Here is a 17,806-nt window from a genome sequence, read left to right on the forward strand (position 1 = left end):
ACTGGTCACAGTTCTGGAGGCAGGGAAGTCCAAGATCAAAACGCCAGCATGGTCATATTTTGGTAAAGACACTCTTCCTGGTTCAGAGCTGGCAATTTCTCTCTGTGTCCTCACATGGTATAAGGGGCTAGGGTGCTCTGTGGGGTCTCCTTTATGAGAGCACTAATCCCATTCATGAGGGCTCCACCCTCGTGACCTAATCCCCTCCCAAAGACCTTATCTTCAAATACCATCATCTTTGGGGGCTAGGATTTCAACATATAAATTGGAGGGTGTAGGGGGGGAAACAAACATTCAGACCATAGGCATAACTTTGAGGGGAGCAGCCTTAGGGTGAAGCCAGACTATGGAAGAATGTGAGGAGAAAAGAAACTGAGTCTGAATGACACTGTGGATTTCCAGGGCCAAGCACTGGGGAAACGTGCCCTACATCTTAGATGTACTGTTAGATGAGCTGATAACTTCTGTTGTTTGAAGTGGACGTTTATCTTTTACATTGGCTGCCCAGCATGCCACCTCCTCTTTCCTATGTTAGGTGTTTCCCACTTTATGAACAGCCCACCTCTCACCAGAGAAGCTGTAAATATCAGATACTCACCTTGTTATTCTCCCTTGAAGTTAGGGTGTAACATGCACTAAACAGATGCACAAACACACACAAGAATCAGAATCTAATGGTGAATCACGGAGTTGCACGGAGCTAAAGCAGAGGCTGAACATTTCCATTCTGTAGGTTTTGGTCAGTGGCCACTGCATTCAATTTCCAGAAACAGCAGTATCACTGGCATCTGATGTCTAGTGAACGTGGCATCTGTGGTGTATGTATCCTGTGGCGGCAGCAGTTACACTGCAACCAGAAGGGCTGTGTGGTTAGATTTTGGTGATCCTGTCTGACATCTCCAAATCTATTTCTGGCTACCCCACCTCCACCAGGATTCTAGCTATCCAATATCCTTTTAATAAACTGCTTTTTCTATTTCAGCTTGTCTCAATTGGCTTCAGTTGCTTGGCACTAAAACCCCAACTGAAATTTTGGTGAAGCTCTCTTAAGTAGCATTCTCTATTAATTGTGGTTAAAAGTATTCTATTGATAAATGATACCCAGTCCTGTATTCTATTAATTATCTATTGCTACAATGCTCTGTGGTCAACAACTCAGTGGATTAAAACAACAATTATTTATTCTTGCTCATTTGTCTGTGAGTTGCCTGAGAATCAACTGATCTAGGCTGTGTTCAGCTGACCTTAACTCCAAAATGTAGATTGAGTCTAGCTCGGCTCCATACATCTCTTGTTCTCCTTGGACTACCCAGGGCTTGTCGTCTTATGGAAGTGACGGTGGTCAAGATGGCAAGACCAACTGTGCAATTCTAATTCAAGCCTTCTCATGTTAGGTCTACTAATATCCCAATGGTCAAGGTCCACAACCAAGCCCAACATCAACAAAGCAGGGAAGTATAGTCTCTACTGAAATGAACTGCAAAGCACACGGCAAAGGGCATGAATAGAGGGTGGAATAAGGAATTGGGAACAATAATGAAATCTACATCAACCTACACCCCATCCCTACTCCCCCCTCCCCCTGCCCCCAAACCAAAGTGTTAGCTATTGGCTGGTGGTGGTTTAATAGTTTCTGCTTTATAGCTGTTGAAGTTTTGTCAGAAGAGGTCTTAGACACACTGCCTTCAGGTAAAGAAATGAATCTCTATTATGTCTGCATGATGAGGCAATGAGAGAATCATAAAATGATCAGGTTGTTAGGGAACTTAAAGGCCCCTGATGACATATTTAAGATCATTTAAAAGTCAGAATGGAGTAGCTATGGTTCAGGCATCTAAAATGGAGCTGGGTGGCCATTGTGGATGTGGTTTCAGACACATTCCTGCATCACTGAGAACTTGAATTTTCTGAACAGTATCAAACTCAAGGACACCACCAGCCATTTTCAAAACAATATCTGCTGGCAGATGCACACAGCCACACCCACACACCCCTCTGCCCCACCAGCGCAACTAATCCTTGCTTACCAAGCACCCTTACTTCTTGCCAGCTCTAATCCTAATTCTAGACAAACAATGTATGTAACCTTGTGGGGTTTTGCCTTTATAAACCTCCCTCATTTTGTAGTCCAGCTGAACACAATTCAAGTGCTTTCTGGGATCTGTGTTTCCAGAGCTGCAGACCTAACAATCCCCAGATAAACACTTTGTGTTTCTTTTTTGCCTCAACCGTTTCTCCATTCTTGGAATTCTTGGTTAACGCCCCTTAGTAAATCCTATTGCTTGACTGATAAGGAAACTAAAGGACCAAAGTGTGAGTGACGTGGTCAAGGTTGTACAGCTTGAAAATGGCAGAAGAATGAATATAATCAATATATTATAGATATACCTCAATATAACAATAGAATGCACATTGATTGACTCCCAGATACATGCCTCTGACCCTTAGCTATTTTACTTACATTATATTGGGGCAGAAGGTTTTCTGTATTCCTCAAATCATTTATTCCTCCCTCCATATCATACCAGATATAAGATTGGATATGTGATTTTGGACACCTCTGTCCAACTGCCTACACGCCACCACTCAAAGTGCTGCTGATTCAGGTTAGAAATCTTATAGGTGTCAGGACAGCTGAGGACCCAAACTGATGTGGCAGAATTCTGCCAGGTGAGTCCACTTGAGCAACACAAGGTATCTGTGCCCTATTTACAAATGAGTTGGAAATTACAGCTCTTATAATAAAATCCTATGTGAGAGAGAAATTTTTAAAAATCTTTACATATCTTCACAGCACACTCACAGTAGCAACAGCTTCTGTTTTTCCTTCCTAACTAAAATTGTACAGAGCCAACGCTTTGCAAAATTAAGTGAGAGTGGCATGGACATATATACACTACCAAACGTAAAATAGCTAGCTGGTGGGAAGCAGCTGCATAGCACAGGGAGATCAGCTCGGTGCTTTGTGACCACCTAGAGGGGTGGGAGAGGGAGGGTGGGAGGGAGACGCAAGAGGGAGGAGATATGGGGATATATGTATACGTATAGCTGATTCACTTTGTTATACAGCGGCAACTAACACACCATTGTAAAGCAATTATACCCCAATAATGATGTTAAAAAAAAAAAAATTAAGTGTGGGAAACAATGGACCTTTTAAAGAAATTCCCCAGATGGGCAGGTAAGGCAATATAGACTGTGGTAAAGGACTGAGAATTTGAGGCAAGGGGAAGATTTTGGTGCGTTTTAAGCATGGGAGGGTCACAGTCTTATTCACATCCACTTCGGGCTTGTCCAGCTCTCCCTAGCACTGGGGAACAGGATTCCTCCTTCCCAGGCCCGTGTGGCTGTGTGGCCCGGAGAGCTGTTTGCCTTACACTTCACATTCACAAAGAAGTTCCAGTGCAAAGTTCGATGTTATGTTCCTATAAACTTAGACATGCAATCCATCAATTCTCTTCCATGTTAAAAGCATTAACTTACTAAAATTATCATTTAAAATATACCATAATTTGTGAAACCCTATTTAGCCTTTTCTTCATATTTGAATACAATTTGGAGCCTCAAAAGATAGAAGGGCTGAACCTCCCCTGCCTCTTATAACCCTCTAAACACCTCCACCCCTTACCTTCTCTCCTGACCTGACCTCACTGGGCCTCTCATCCTATGTTTCTCTTGCCCCCAAGATATAGATGCTGACTTCCAGCACGTTTAACCTCACTTTGTTGGTATATCCTGCCTTTAACATGTATCATAACCATAATTCTATTCCTGGTTTGTATCAAAGTTGTTAACACAGTTTTTCTTTGAATGTCTCACCTCTTTCTTTGCTGTCTCCCATCTCTTCTCTCTTCCCTGCCTGGCTTCGTCCTGTCCATTTTAGTTACCCCACTCATCTTTCTCCTGATTCTAAAAACTCATTCACTCCAGGACCTAGAGTTAGTAAGCATGTTTTAAAAGTGTCAGATTCACATAATGTCTAAAAGTTTTAGGGGGAAAAAAATGCTACCTTGGCAATTCACCTGTGTCCAAAAGAAGCTTACATTTTAAAATCTGTCATTTTGACAGAGGCAAAATTAAAATTTGAAAAATATTCTCTTAAATGTAGATGGTTGATTCATCTACAGCTAGAAGGCCAGGTAGGAAGTGATGGTTTGGTGGTGACTGACCTGAGGGCAGTAGCTGGGGTTCACCCAAGAGCAGGCATCCCAACTTTAGGTTCCGAAGGATCTGTGCTTGCTAAAAAGGCAGATTCCTAAGCCTACTGCCAGAAGCTCTAATTCAGTGGATCTGGAATAGTCAGGAAATGCTGAACAAGATATAGGGACCCCACATATAGCTGGGTAAATGTATAATTCTTAATAGCCAGGATCTTGGGCTGGATCCTGATTCTGAGGGTAATTAACTGTGTGACCTCAGCAGGGCAAATTAACTTCCCTGAGCCCCTATTTCCTAGTCTGTAAAGGAAGCCTAGGAACCATGAGACATAGAATGTGATGGGGTTAATATTTTGGAAAACATCTATGTTTTTCTCTTCTGCATTTCGGAGTGTTAATTACTCCCTACCTCTCTGGACTGACCCAAGTGTCTATATCTATATGTCTATGTCTATCTATATCTATATCTAATCTCCTTGGTGGAGGTGGAATAGGAGTGGGGATAGGGGCGGGAGGGGAGGAGATGATTATTTGTTCCAGAAAGCAAAAAGAACAAAGGAATTTATATTCAGACGCTGACATTCAAAATAAGATTATGCAGTAAGACAATAGCTATGAGAGAGTATTTCTGCTTTCTTTTCTCCACTCCCACCCCATTCTCTCCCCACACCTCAAAGTAGCATAAGAAAAATCGAGTACGGAAGTTTCAAGCCTCAAAAGTTCTCTTATCATTTAGAAAATAGCCCTTCTGCCAATGGCAGCTGGGCCATGAGGCTTGGAGTTCTATTGTAGAATGAGGCTCTGGTAGGGAAAATAAAAGTCTCACCCTTCTTTGGCTGAGGGGATGATAGAACGATAGAAAGAAGGAGAGAGGACAAGAAGGACTTTGGTGAGTGAGGAGAAGGGGCTGCATAAATGCCGAGGGGGCCTTGTGTCCCCCTCAATTTCCAATAACCCCTCCCCACAATTCCAGTAACTGAGACAACAGATGAAGACCTGATTAATTAATTAATGCTGCCCAGGCAGCAACACTTTTCAGTAGACTTCCTGGTGGTTTCAATGTGCATTCGGTTGAGAACCACTGGACTAAGAATTAAACAGAGTGAACATTTAGGTTCCCCCGCCCTGCTTCTTCACATGAAGCCCTCATGAGAATAAACAGGTTAAATGGAGGCAAAATAAAGAAGTTCATATTCCTCAGAACACCCGAGCATAGTGTGGGTTCATTTGTCACATCAGCATACAAATGAAAATACTCTATAGGTCGTAAGGAGCGCTCCTCTGGAAACTTTCATTGTTGTGGCTAAGTTGCAGCCGAGAGTAGAAAAGCAGCGCTCTAGTTAAGGTTCCAGGAGCCTGGGAAAGGAAACTAGATGAAGGTTTTAGCTAAAATGACTACCGAAGAGGTGCATGGTCTCTCTCTAATAAAGTGGCTTTCCCCACAAATCAAAGTGACTTGAGCCAGTTCACCAAAACACTTTCTTAAGTAGCTGACTACTCTGGAGTCAGAATGAGTGGGGTTAGAATCCTGGATCTGCCCTTACTAACTGTGTGATGTTGGCAATTTTACCTAACTCCTCTAAGCCTCAGCGTTTTAGTGGGTAAAATGGGCCTTATTACACAGTCTCCCTTCACAGGGTTGGTATGAGGGAAAGCAATCTGTATCACATGTCTGGTGCTAGGGTGGGGCTGTATGAGTCCCTTTATCTAAGAATTCTGCTGTAATTCTTAAAAGCAGAGAGACCTCGGCACTGAATAAGGAGGCCCAGAGGTATACTTCTAACAGCTACGCAGGACGTTCCTGCTCACACAGAAGGATTACTGTGGTGCAGTGGGCCTCAGATTTCAGCATGCATCAGCATCACCCGGAGGGCTTGCTGGGCCTTCCCCTGGAGTTTCTGATTTAGGAGGACTGGGGTGGGGGTGGGGGGGCGCCTGAGAATGTGCATTTCTAGCAAGCTCCCAGGTGACAAGGATCCTGCTGGGAGTTACGGCTCTAGATTATAGAGGTCAGCCGACTAGGCCCTCAGCACAAGTCTGGCCCACTTCCTGTTTGGGGAAATACAGTTTTATAGGTACACAGCCACATTTGTTTGTTGTTGTTTCATCTGTGGTTGCTTCTGTGCTGCCATGGTGGAGTTGAGTCATTGCAACAGAGATCACGAAGTTTAAAATATTTACCATCCAGTCCTTTACAGACTTTTAGCAACCCCTGTTCTAGGGTAAAAGAGCTCAGGTAATTTGGGGGAACAAGTTTGCCGTGGAAAATTCCCAGAGTTAGATTAAATTAATCAGGGCTTGATAAAGGGTAAGGTTTAGTCAGGACCAGGTGTGTCCTTCAAATCTTGTGTTTTTGCAAATCTTGCTCTTGTTCTATTTGTAAATGTACACATTCTTAGAGTGAGTAGGGACCACTTGGCTCTGAAATTTTCATAAAATGTTAAAAGATTAGCAATGATTATACCATCTACTCCATTTTACTTTATTTTCATGTCTAATATTAGCTTATCTACCTGTTATGATGTCAGTAATTTACTTCAGAGGGCTTCATCACAGAATAGTGGGTCTCAACCCTTACACATAAGTCACCTGGGGGGACTTTTAAAAAAATACCTGGGTCCTATCTCTGGAACTTCTGATTCAAAGGGTGTGGGGTGGGACCTAGGCACTGATGTTTTTAAAACCTTCTAGATGATTCCACTATGCAGCCAGGATTGAAAATCGTAGACAGAGTGTGTACTAGTTAAATTATCTCCTAGGTCCTGTTACTCTAACTACGAATTGACAGCCACCGGTGGCCTCTGGCATCCTCATTAGACAGCTTGCCCGCCAGACATGGAGCTACCAACTTTCTCTTCTCCATGCCACATGTATAACATCGGCTCTGCTCTCCACAGAATGGAGACCAGAGGTTGGTCTTCATTGGGAAAAGTAGTGACTTTTTAATAGTGAATGTTAGAAATGGTGTCTCTTTGTTGGAATGAGTGATATTTAAAGTATGTAAATGGGGTAACATATTTTAGAAGCATTCACCTTGCTCCCACGAAGAAAGTATAAGAATATAGTGAAGCATCTAGGCCAGGGGTTAGCATTCTTTCTGTAAAGTTCTGGGTAATAAATCTTTTAGGCTTTGTGGGGCAACAAGCAAATCGAGTTATAGCTGCACCACAGAGATGTGTAGTGCGCCGAGCAGCAGGGGGAAACCATGAAAACACCATGTACCGTCTTGGCCCAACGATTCCGTCCCATGGTTTCTGCGTGATGCTCATTCCCATAATGCAAAACAGCCCTAAGAAATACACAAACAAATGAGCAAAGCTACTTGGGTTTTTATCATTGTCATGTGTCACAGAAGTATATTCGTCTTTTGATTTCTTTTCAACCGTTAAAAAATGTAAAAATTAACAACAAAAAAAAGTAAAATCATTCTAAACGTGTGTGTGGGTCATACAAAAAGAAGCGCTGGGTCAGACTTGACCGGCAGGCAGTAGTTTGCCAACCCATGTTCTAGACTAAATCCTTAAGGACAACATCCTAGGCTAAATTCCTAACTCTATGTTCTATGTCTAGCTGTGATTGCCTGGTGCCAACTAAAAAGATAACAGAATCCAGCCAATAAAATATAGTCACTGCTTCCTTCAATAAACCTTTCCCGTAGGGTGACAGTCTGTGAATCTAAAACTTTTAGAGGTCAGTTGTTCTCAACTTTTGTTGTACATTGGAATCATCTGAGGAGATAAAAACCTCCCACACCCAAAGCAATTACATCAGAAACTCTGGGGCGGGACCCAGAGATCAGTAGTCTTTAAATCTCCTCAGGTGATTTCAATGGGCAGATAAGGCTGAGAGAACTTTTCTCAAGAGGAACAAAGAGCAGGGCTTCATCAAGCTGCAGAACAGGTAATATGGTTATTTCTGTTTGCTAATAAATGTTTAGTAATATCTTCATGTGTGGGAGAAATTGGTCTGAGCCTTGCTTTCATTATATTAGGATGACAAAGCTTCTGGAGGAGTGGCTAACATACACGCACACCTCGTGCACAGCAAAGGAAGCCATCAAAAAATGAAAAGGTGACAACCTACGGAATGGGAGAAAATATTTGTAAATGATGTGACCGACAAGGGCTTAATCTCCAAAATACACAAACACCTCATACAACTCAACAACAAAAAAACAAACAACCCAATCGAAAAATGGGCAGATAGACCTTAATAGACATTTCTCCAAAGAAGACATACAGATGGCCAGTAGGCACATGAAAAGATGCTTAACATCACTAATTATTAGAGAAATGCAAATCAACACTATAATGAGGTACCACCTCATACCAGTCAGAATGGCCATCATTAAAAAGTCTATAAATAACAAATTCTGGAGAGGGTGTGGAGAAAAGCAAACCCTCCTACACTGTTGGTGGGCAAGTAAGTTGGTGCAGCAACTATGGAAAACAGTATGGAGGTTCCTCAGAAAACTAAAAATAGAATTACCATATGATCCAGCAATCCCACTCCTGGGCATATATCCGGACAAAACCATAATTCAAAAAGATACATGCACCCCTATGTTCATAGCAGCACTATTCACAATAGCCAAAACATGGAAACAACCTAAATGTCCATCAACAAATGAATGGATAAAGAAGATGTGGTACATATATGCAATGGAATACTACTCAGCCATAAAAAAGAACAAAATAATGCCATTTGCAGCAACATGGATGCAACTAGAGATTATCACACTAAGTGAAGTAAGTCAGAAAGAGAAAGACAAATACCATATGATATCACTTATATGTGGAATCTAAAATATGGCACCTACCTACAGAACCTATCTATAAAACAGAACCTACCTACAAAACAGAAACAGACACACAGACATAGAGATCAAACTTGTGGTTGCCAAGGGGGAGTGGGGAAGGGAGAGGGATGGACTGGGAATTTGGGGTTGTTAGATGCAAACTATTTACATTTAGAATGGATAAACAACAAGGTCCTACTGTAGAGCACAGGGAACTATATCCAGTCTCCTGGGATAAACCATAATGGAAAAGGATATTAAAAAAAGAATGTGTATGTGTGTACGACTGAGTCACTTTGCTGTACAGCAGAGATTGGCACAGCATTGTAAACCAATTATACTTCAATTAAAAAAAATGAAAAGGCAACCTATGGGATGGGAGAAAATATTTGCAAATTATATATCTAATAAGAGGTTAATATCCAAAATTTATACTCATATGACTCAATTAAAGAAAAAAGCAGTGCAATTAAAAAACAAGCAAAAGAAATAATTAGACATTTTTCCAAAGGGGACATGCCAAGTGTCCAACAGGAACATGAAAAGATGCTCAACATCACTAATCATCAGGGTAATGCAAATCAAAACCACAATGAGGTATCACCTCACACCTGTTAGAATGGTTATTATCAAAAAGACAAGAGATAACATGTGTTAGTGAGAATGTGGAGATAAGGGAATCCCTGTGCACTGCTAATAAGCCTGTAAATTGGTGCAGCTACTATGGAAAAAAGTATGGAGTTTCCTCAAAAAATTTAAAATAGAACTACCACATGATCCAGCAATTCTACATCTGGGTATTTATCCAAAGGAACAAAATGACTGTCTTGAAAAGATATCTGCACCCTCATGTTTATTGCAGCATTATTTACAATAGCCAAGACACGGAAACACATAAGTATCCATCAGCAGATGAATGGATAAAGAAAATGTGGTGTATATACACAATGGAGTATTATTCAACCATGAAAAGGAAGGAAATTCTGCCATTTGCAACAACATGGATGGACCTCAAGGGCATTATGCTAAGTGAAATGAGTCAGCCAGATAAAGACAAATACTGTATGATCTCACTTATATGTGAATATTTTTTAAAAAACCCAAACTCACAGATACAGAGAACAGACTGGTGGTTGCCAGAAGTTGGAAGTAGGGGAGGAGGATGTGAAACAGTTGAAAGTGGTCAAAAGAAACAACCTTCTAGTTATAAGGTAAATAGTCCTGGGTAGACAATGTACAGCATGGTGCTTATAGGTAACAATGCTGTATTGTATATTTGAAAGTTGCTAAGAGAGTAGATCTTAAAAGTTCTGTAACTATGTGTAGTATGGATATTAACTAGACTTATTGCAGTGATCATTTCTCAAGATGTACAAATATTGAATCATCATGTTAAATACCTAAAACAAATACCGTGTTATATGTCAATTATATCTCGGTTTTAAAAAAATAAGCCTGATATTGCAGATGAGGAAACTAATGCATAGAAAATGTTACACATTTTCAAGAGAGGAGCTGGAAACCTAAGTCTGTCCGATGTGACCACAGGCTCTTACCCACTAGGGTCTGCCACATTCACGTGCTACATCAAGAATGGGGACTCAGGGCTTTCCTGGTGGCGCAGTGGTTAAGAATCCGACTGCCAATGCAGGGGACATGGGTTCAAGCCCTGGTCCAGGAAGATCCCACATGCCGCGGAGCAACTAAGCCCGTGCGCCACAACTACTGAAGCCCACGCGCCTAGAGCCCGTGCTCGGCAACACGAGAAGCCACCGCAAAGAGAAGCCCACGCACCGCAACGAAGAGTAGCCCCCGCTCACCGCAACTAGAGAAAGCCCATGCACAGCAACAAAGACCCAACGCAGCCAAAAATAAATTAATTAATTAATTAAAAAAAAAAAAAGAATGGGTACTCAAGGCTGATATTCCTGCCCACACCACACCACCTCATTTTCTGAAGTATTGGAAGAGCCCCTAGAAACAAATCTGTTCCAGTATTCTTCATCTACAAGAGCAGAAACACATCCAGAGAAGTAAAGTGACTTTCCTAAAATCACCCAGAGAGTCAATGTTCAAGAGGCCATGAAAGGCAATCAAGTGTCTCCACACAGAACTCAGGAAAAGGACCATTCATGGCTTGGATCTTCCAAGGTACATGAAAAGAAAGAAAAACATAGTAAGCAAATTTTTTCCTTGGAACCAAAAATGGGGGCTGGGAGGGAGAGAAGAATTCCTTTTTAAAAATCTATAAATATGATATTCAAGTGTGTCTAAATGCATTAAAGGTACAGTGGTGTTTTATAACCCTCACCATTCTTCCAGGGGTTCCCAACTGATGGCCCACAAGATGAATCTAGGTGTGCTTTGGTTTCCTCTGCAGAGTTCTGGCAATAAATGTCCAGAGCTGAGAGGGAGTGATCCCTTTTTAGTTGACACATGCATGCTCAGTCCACTACAGTCCCCAGCTGTCCCCTGTTTTTGTATTATTGAACTTTAATTATCTGTGTGACCTTGGCTAAGTCCCTTCCCCTCCCTGTAAGCCAGAATCTTCACCTATCGAATTGGGATGGGGGTGTTGATGACACTTACATTTCTTATTTTGTTTATTGCCTGCCCCCTCTCCCTGGAAGGTAAGCTCTAGGAGGGCAGGGATTTTTGTCTGGTTTGTTCAGTGATGTCTCCCATAACACCCTGAACCCTGCCTGCCATATAACAGGTGCTAAATAAACATTTAAGGAGAGAATAAATAGTCCTAAACATCCAAAAAAAAAAAGAACTCAGGCAAAGGGGATGGAAAACTTTTAAGGCACAGTAACCATTCTGTATCATGATGGTGATGGTTACACATTGTATACAATTACCAAAGTCAATCAAACTGTTCATTTAGGATTGATAAATTTTTATGTATGTAAATGATAACCTAAATAAACAAAGAAGATGAAGCTAATATACATATATAATTAAAATTAATTTCACCCACTTCCTGTTATTTTTTCCTGACCTTAGTAATTGCTGCCATTCTGGGGGGTTTCTACATGTCAGGGACGTGCTGAATGCTTTACATTTCTTATCTCATTAATCCTTCGGTATGAGTGTAGTTTGTCTAAACCACTCAGGTGCATTTCCTTAGTCTTTCTGGGTGACATATTCTGGAATTCCATATCTATCACTGTCAATAAAATTTTACTTAGGACTAACTAGGATTTAATTTTTAAGTGGGTGAGCAGGCTGTGGCTCCACCTTCTTGCCCACTGCCTATGGCTAGAAAGGTTACAGCATGTATTTATTAACTGCACCCAGGAAGCCAGTCATCCTCCCAATGACCTGTGAAATAGGTATCATTATCATTCCCACTTCCCAGATGCTGAAGCCAGAATAGAGCCCTGACGTGTCACCAGCCAGAGTGTGACACATCAGGAAGCAGCAGGGCGAAGATCTGATCCCAAGCAGTGGGAGCCCCTGAGGTTGTTTGCTTAATCCCCACACCAGATGGCCTCCCAACCAGTGACCCTGGGCAGGCTGCTGAGCTGGCGCATGGGGGCCAGGGTGTGACCCTTGCAGAGATGACAAAAGATGATTTTCCGATGCAGTGGGCATCTCCAGACCAGTGTGGCCTCAGACAGTGGTCAGAGCTGTGGTATCTTCCCCGCAACAGGCTGCTGGGGTGAGATGCGACGTGAGAGCCTAGGAATTTGCACCGCCACTGGGCAAAGGCCCATCTGCAGGACCCAAAAGGCCCTGAGCATTGGGAAAGGGGCTGTTTGATGTAAGCCTCACATAGCCCTTTCGATATTGAAGAATTTTTTGAGGTGTGTTCACCTCCTTGGTCCCTGACATTGCTGTAGACTGGAGAGAACCTCCAGGAATTTCACTAGTGCTCCTCTGGCCAACTCAGCATGTTGTTTCAGTCTCTTTTTCTTTATTTTTCTGTAGAGTATCCCCTTCCCAGTGAACAATTTGTCAATGACACTTTACTTTTAAACGAGTGTTTAATTGAAACACTGATTGAAATGCAGACCAATCCCTCCGCAAGAGAAGAATGCAAGTTACCACATCTTAACTCCTTATGAAGGTAATTGGGACAAATTAAACATGTATTGACTTTCTCAAGATAACTTGAGATTTCTGCACCCTTTGAAATTACCAGAAATAATACTACAGTGACTCAGTCTTCTGGTAATTGAAAATGTACAGCTGTAGAAGAAATTGCATGTTAATATATGATATTATCATTGCAGGAGGGCCACAATATACAAGAATGCAGCGACTCAATTAAGTACCCATTATTCGGCTTAATAATTCAGAAAGATCAGGAAACATTATCCCTGGTCAAATAGGCTGAATTTAATTGAGACATTCCTGGGTTCACAGAGTATATCAACTCCAGATCAAACTAAAGCAATCTCATTTGACACAATGTAAAAGATTAATACAAGACAAAGAGGACAAATGACTGATCAGTCTGGGAACTACTGTTACTGAACCAAACTTGGTCTGCTTACTCTACATGCAGTAAAGCCAATCTACTGACACTGGCTTGTGGTGAAACAAAGTGCAGCATTTAATGCAGGGCACCAAGCAAGGAGTCCAGGCAGCTAGTGCTTAAAAGGCCTGAACTTCCCCCCAACCCACCCCCACCAAGGCTTTCAGGGAAAGGTTTTTAAAGACAGGGTGAGGGAGGGGGGGTTGTGAGGTGTGTGATCCACTCATGGACATTCTTCTGATTGGTTGGTGGTGAGGTAATTGGGAGTCAACATCATCAACCTTCTGCTTCCAACCAGTCTGGGGTCTAGGTGCTTGTGGGCAGCATACAGTTAACTTCTTCCTCCTGGTGGGTTTTTCAGTATCTGCAAAACAGCTCAAAGGACCTGGCTCAGAATATTATCTATAGCCCTTGAAAAGCAACTAAACGTCCTTGACTTTGTTTAATGGCTAAAGTATTATTATTTTGTCTTGCTTGACTGTTTTCCTTTCTGCGTTTTCTCACTTTTCTGATTAAATTTATTCTTTGACCAAAGTTTTTCTACAGACAAAAGGCAGACGGAGGACATATGGGTGGAGAGGTCTGTTCTGGGAAGGTCCCATAGGGTCCTGCTCTGTTACACTATGACTTATTTTGCTTTGAAGAGAAGATATGTACCTTTTAGTTACCATGTATGCTTTTCCTTTGTGGGATTTAATTAAAACATTCAGTTAATAAATACTTCCTGAGCACTAGCTATGCACCAGGCACTCAGGTACTAGGGGTTCAGCTGCAAAATAAAGAGACAAAAATATATGTATTCATAGAGCCTAAACTCTAGTTGGTGAAGACAAGCAATCAATGAGTAAAATATATAGAATGACAGAAAACTTAAAGTGCTGTGAGGAAAAGTAAAGCATGGGAGCAAGATGGGGACTGCCAGGGCAGGGAACAGCAGACTGCAGTTATACATAGGATGGCAAAGAAAGGGCTGGATGAAGAGACAATAAAAATATAGCCATCAGAGCATCATTTGTGATAAAGATAAATATTGGCAGCAACCTAGATATCTGTCTATAGGAGATTGGTTAAATATTTTATGATGCATCTATATAGTAGAATACTATATAGCAAACAAAAAAAGTCCTACAAATACAAAATGAACTCCTAAGATATATGAAGTGATAAAAACAAGGTGCAGAATGATATATAGCAGGGGTCCCCAACCCCCAGGCCACACACCGGTACTGCTCCGTGGCTTGCTAGGAACTGGGCCACACAGCAGGAGGTAAGCAGCGGGCAAGTGAGCAAAGCTTCATCTGTATTTACAGCCGGCCCCCTTCGGTCGCATTACCGCCTGAGCTCCGCCTCCCGTCAGCATTATGGTGAGTTGTATAATTACTTCATTATATATTACAATGTAATAATAATAGAAATAAAGCACACAATAAATGCAATGTGTTTGAATCATCCTGAAACCATCCCCCCACCTGCCTCCGGTCTGTGGAAAAATTGTCTTCCACAAAACTGATCCCTGGTGCCAAAAAGTAGGGGACCACTGATATATAGAGTATGCTACCATTTACGTCTATCATATACATGATATATACATATATACACATAATGTTTTTATAAATGCATGGAATCAGTGGAAACATACATAAAAAACTGTTCGTAATAGTTGTCTTTGGAGTGGAGAACAGGATGATTCATGGACAGGTGAGGGTGAAATACTTTGTATCCCATTACTATGTATATGTACTACTGTATGGTCAGGCCATTCAAGATGGCTGTTCTCTCGCTCTCTGTCCATCCTCTGCTCGACCAGGCCCTGCTCCACTCACATGACTACCCAATCCTCTTAATTATAGGGCTTAATTAGTCCCAGGTAACTGATGAGCCCATCTGACATCAATTCCCCTATAAATGGTAGCTTTTTTCTCCCCCTGAGTAGCAGAGACTATTGCCATGACCTGCCTGCTGTCGGCTGTACACAGTGGGGATGTCGCTCCAGGACTTTTTGCTTCAGACACGTAAGATCCCCTGTCCAATAAACTATTGTTGTCTCTATCACTGTCTCCTGGCTCTTTCTTCGGTCTCAAGGCTGGACAACTACCAGGCTTTGAGGCCTGCAGGGTGCAGCCCAGCAACTGATGAGCCAGCCAGGAGGCCAAGGAAACTCTCGTGAATGCAGAGATGTGAAGAAATGAGGACAGGGGACAGAAAATTGCAGACGTGATCCTGGGGTGGCAGCCCACTAGCCTGTGAGGCCCTGTGGCAGCTGTCTACCACGACAGATGTCTTTCTCTTCCATTATATTGACGATATCCTGTTAACCTCAGAGTCTCTTTCCACTTTAAAAGTAGCAGCCCCGCACTCGTGGCTCATCTGACTGCACGGGGATGGCTGGTGAATGCAGACAGAACACAAGGACCTGGATTATCTACAAAATGCCAGCATACCCCCGACCCACCCCCGCTCAACGACTATAGGCACAGGCTTTAGGGATGTTAACTGAGGGACAGGATTGGGAACTGGAGTGGCCAGTTACCCGGAGGGTCTGGTTGGGCCTGTGGCAACGGCGTAATCATCAGGGTGCCCTTGGGCTTCTGGTCCCACCTGAGGAAGGAGGCAGAGCCCTGATACAGTGTGATGGAACAGCAGTGACATGTGTCTACAGTGCCGCACAACAGGCGGAGGACGATACCAAAAGGCCTACCGAGTCAGGGAGCAATGCAAAACACCACTCTTCGGGGTCTAGAACAGCTGTGTGTGTGACCTACGGGACCCACGGACATCGATAGTGACCAAGGAACCCACGTTACTGGCCGCGAAGTTCAGGAAAGGGCCGATGCAAATGAAACGTGCTGGCATCTCCACGTGCCGTACAGGCCCACTGCTGCCGGGCTAATGCAGAGGATGAGTGGGCTGCGTCAGCAACAGGTGAGACGGGAAACCCGCTCCCAACGTGCGGACACACCCCAGGAGCAATGGGCCCAGTGCCCACGCCACGTGAACCCAGAGGCCGCGAGTCCACGACATCCGAGTTCAGCTGTTGACCACCGAGGGGTGTTGCCAACTCTTGGTCAGGACGATAAGTCGCTTTCGCCCTGGCCACGGCATCTACCCCCAGGGAACACATTATACAACTGGCCCTGAGACTGGCAGGTAAGTCCCCGGGGGTTTGGGTTTGCTGCCTCGTGGGGAATAGGATTAGAAAGGGATTTACAGATCTCACCTGTCTCCTGCCCGGCCCCACCTAAGACCACTGAGGTAATTAATCCAGGCCCTGACTGGAGGAAGGCACCAGCATATTAACCCCGTGGGCGTCTCCAGGATTCGGCACTGGCTGTAGGGACTGCGGGTGGAGAGGCGGGGTGGTACTGCCCCGCAGGACAGGAGCCACGGGCGGGGGTGGTACTACCTCAGGATGCTGTTACTGCCTGTGTTTTGTTTAATGGTCATGATCTTCCCTGCACTGTGCCTGTTATGAACATCTCACATTTGGTCCCTAATCTGAGTGGAGGGAATCTGTTCACGAACTGGGTGACAGTGGTGGCCTCGCTGGAGTCTGAGTGCTGGGTCTATAGCAATATGCCATTGTCGTCCTCTGGACTTTCATGAAAAATTAATCTGATAAGGGCCTGGCTTACTCCTGATACTCCTTAGCTGCTATTGTCTGTATCGCATTTGTGGTATTTGGTTGCAGTGCCCTCTCTGTACCTGACCCCAGGGGTATCACGGAGGAGAGGTGGACCAAGATTGTAAGGGTGGTGCAGGGTCTGTAGGGGTGGAGTGTACGGTCAGGCCACTCAAGATGGCTGTTCTCTTGCTCTCCATCCATCCCCTACTCGACCAGGCCTTGCTTCACTCATATGACTATCCAATCCTCTTAATTACTGGACTTCATCAGTAACTGCCTGCGTGCTTGCCCCCTGCCCCAGCCCCTGGTTTCCCTGGCAACTGATGAGCCCACCTGACATCAATTCCCCCTCCCCCATAAATGATAGCCTCCTTCTCCCCTGAGTAGCAAAGTCTGCTGTCATGTCCTGCCAGCCGTCTGCTGCGCATGGTGGGATGTCACTCCAGGACCTTTTGCTTCACACATGTAGGATCCCCTGTCCAATAAACCATTGATGTCCTTGTTGCTGTATCCAGCCTCTTTCTTCAGTTTGGAGGCTGGACAACTACAAGGCTTGCAGACCTGTGGGGTGCAGCCCAATAACTACCTAGTCAGAATAAATAAGACGTAAACTAAGAACATGAAGACTGTGCAATTAGAAAATGATGGAAAGACACATACTTATAAAGCCTGGTGACCTAGATAGCCGTCTAGCCTAGATAGTGAATGAATGGGACAGTTCATAGAAACATGGACTCACTTCTGAT

Source organism: Eubalaena glacialis, chromosome 6, assembly GCF_028564815.1.
Source record: "Eubalaena glacialis isolate mEubGla1 chromosome 6, mEubGla1.1.hap2.+ XY, whole genome shotgun sequence".
In the NCBI taxonomy this organism is placed as follows: Eukaryota; Metazoa; Chordata; class Mammalia; order Artiodactyla; family Balaenidae; genus Eubalaena; species Eubalaena glacialis.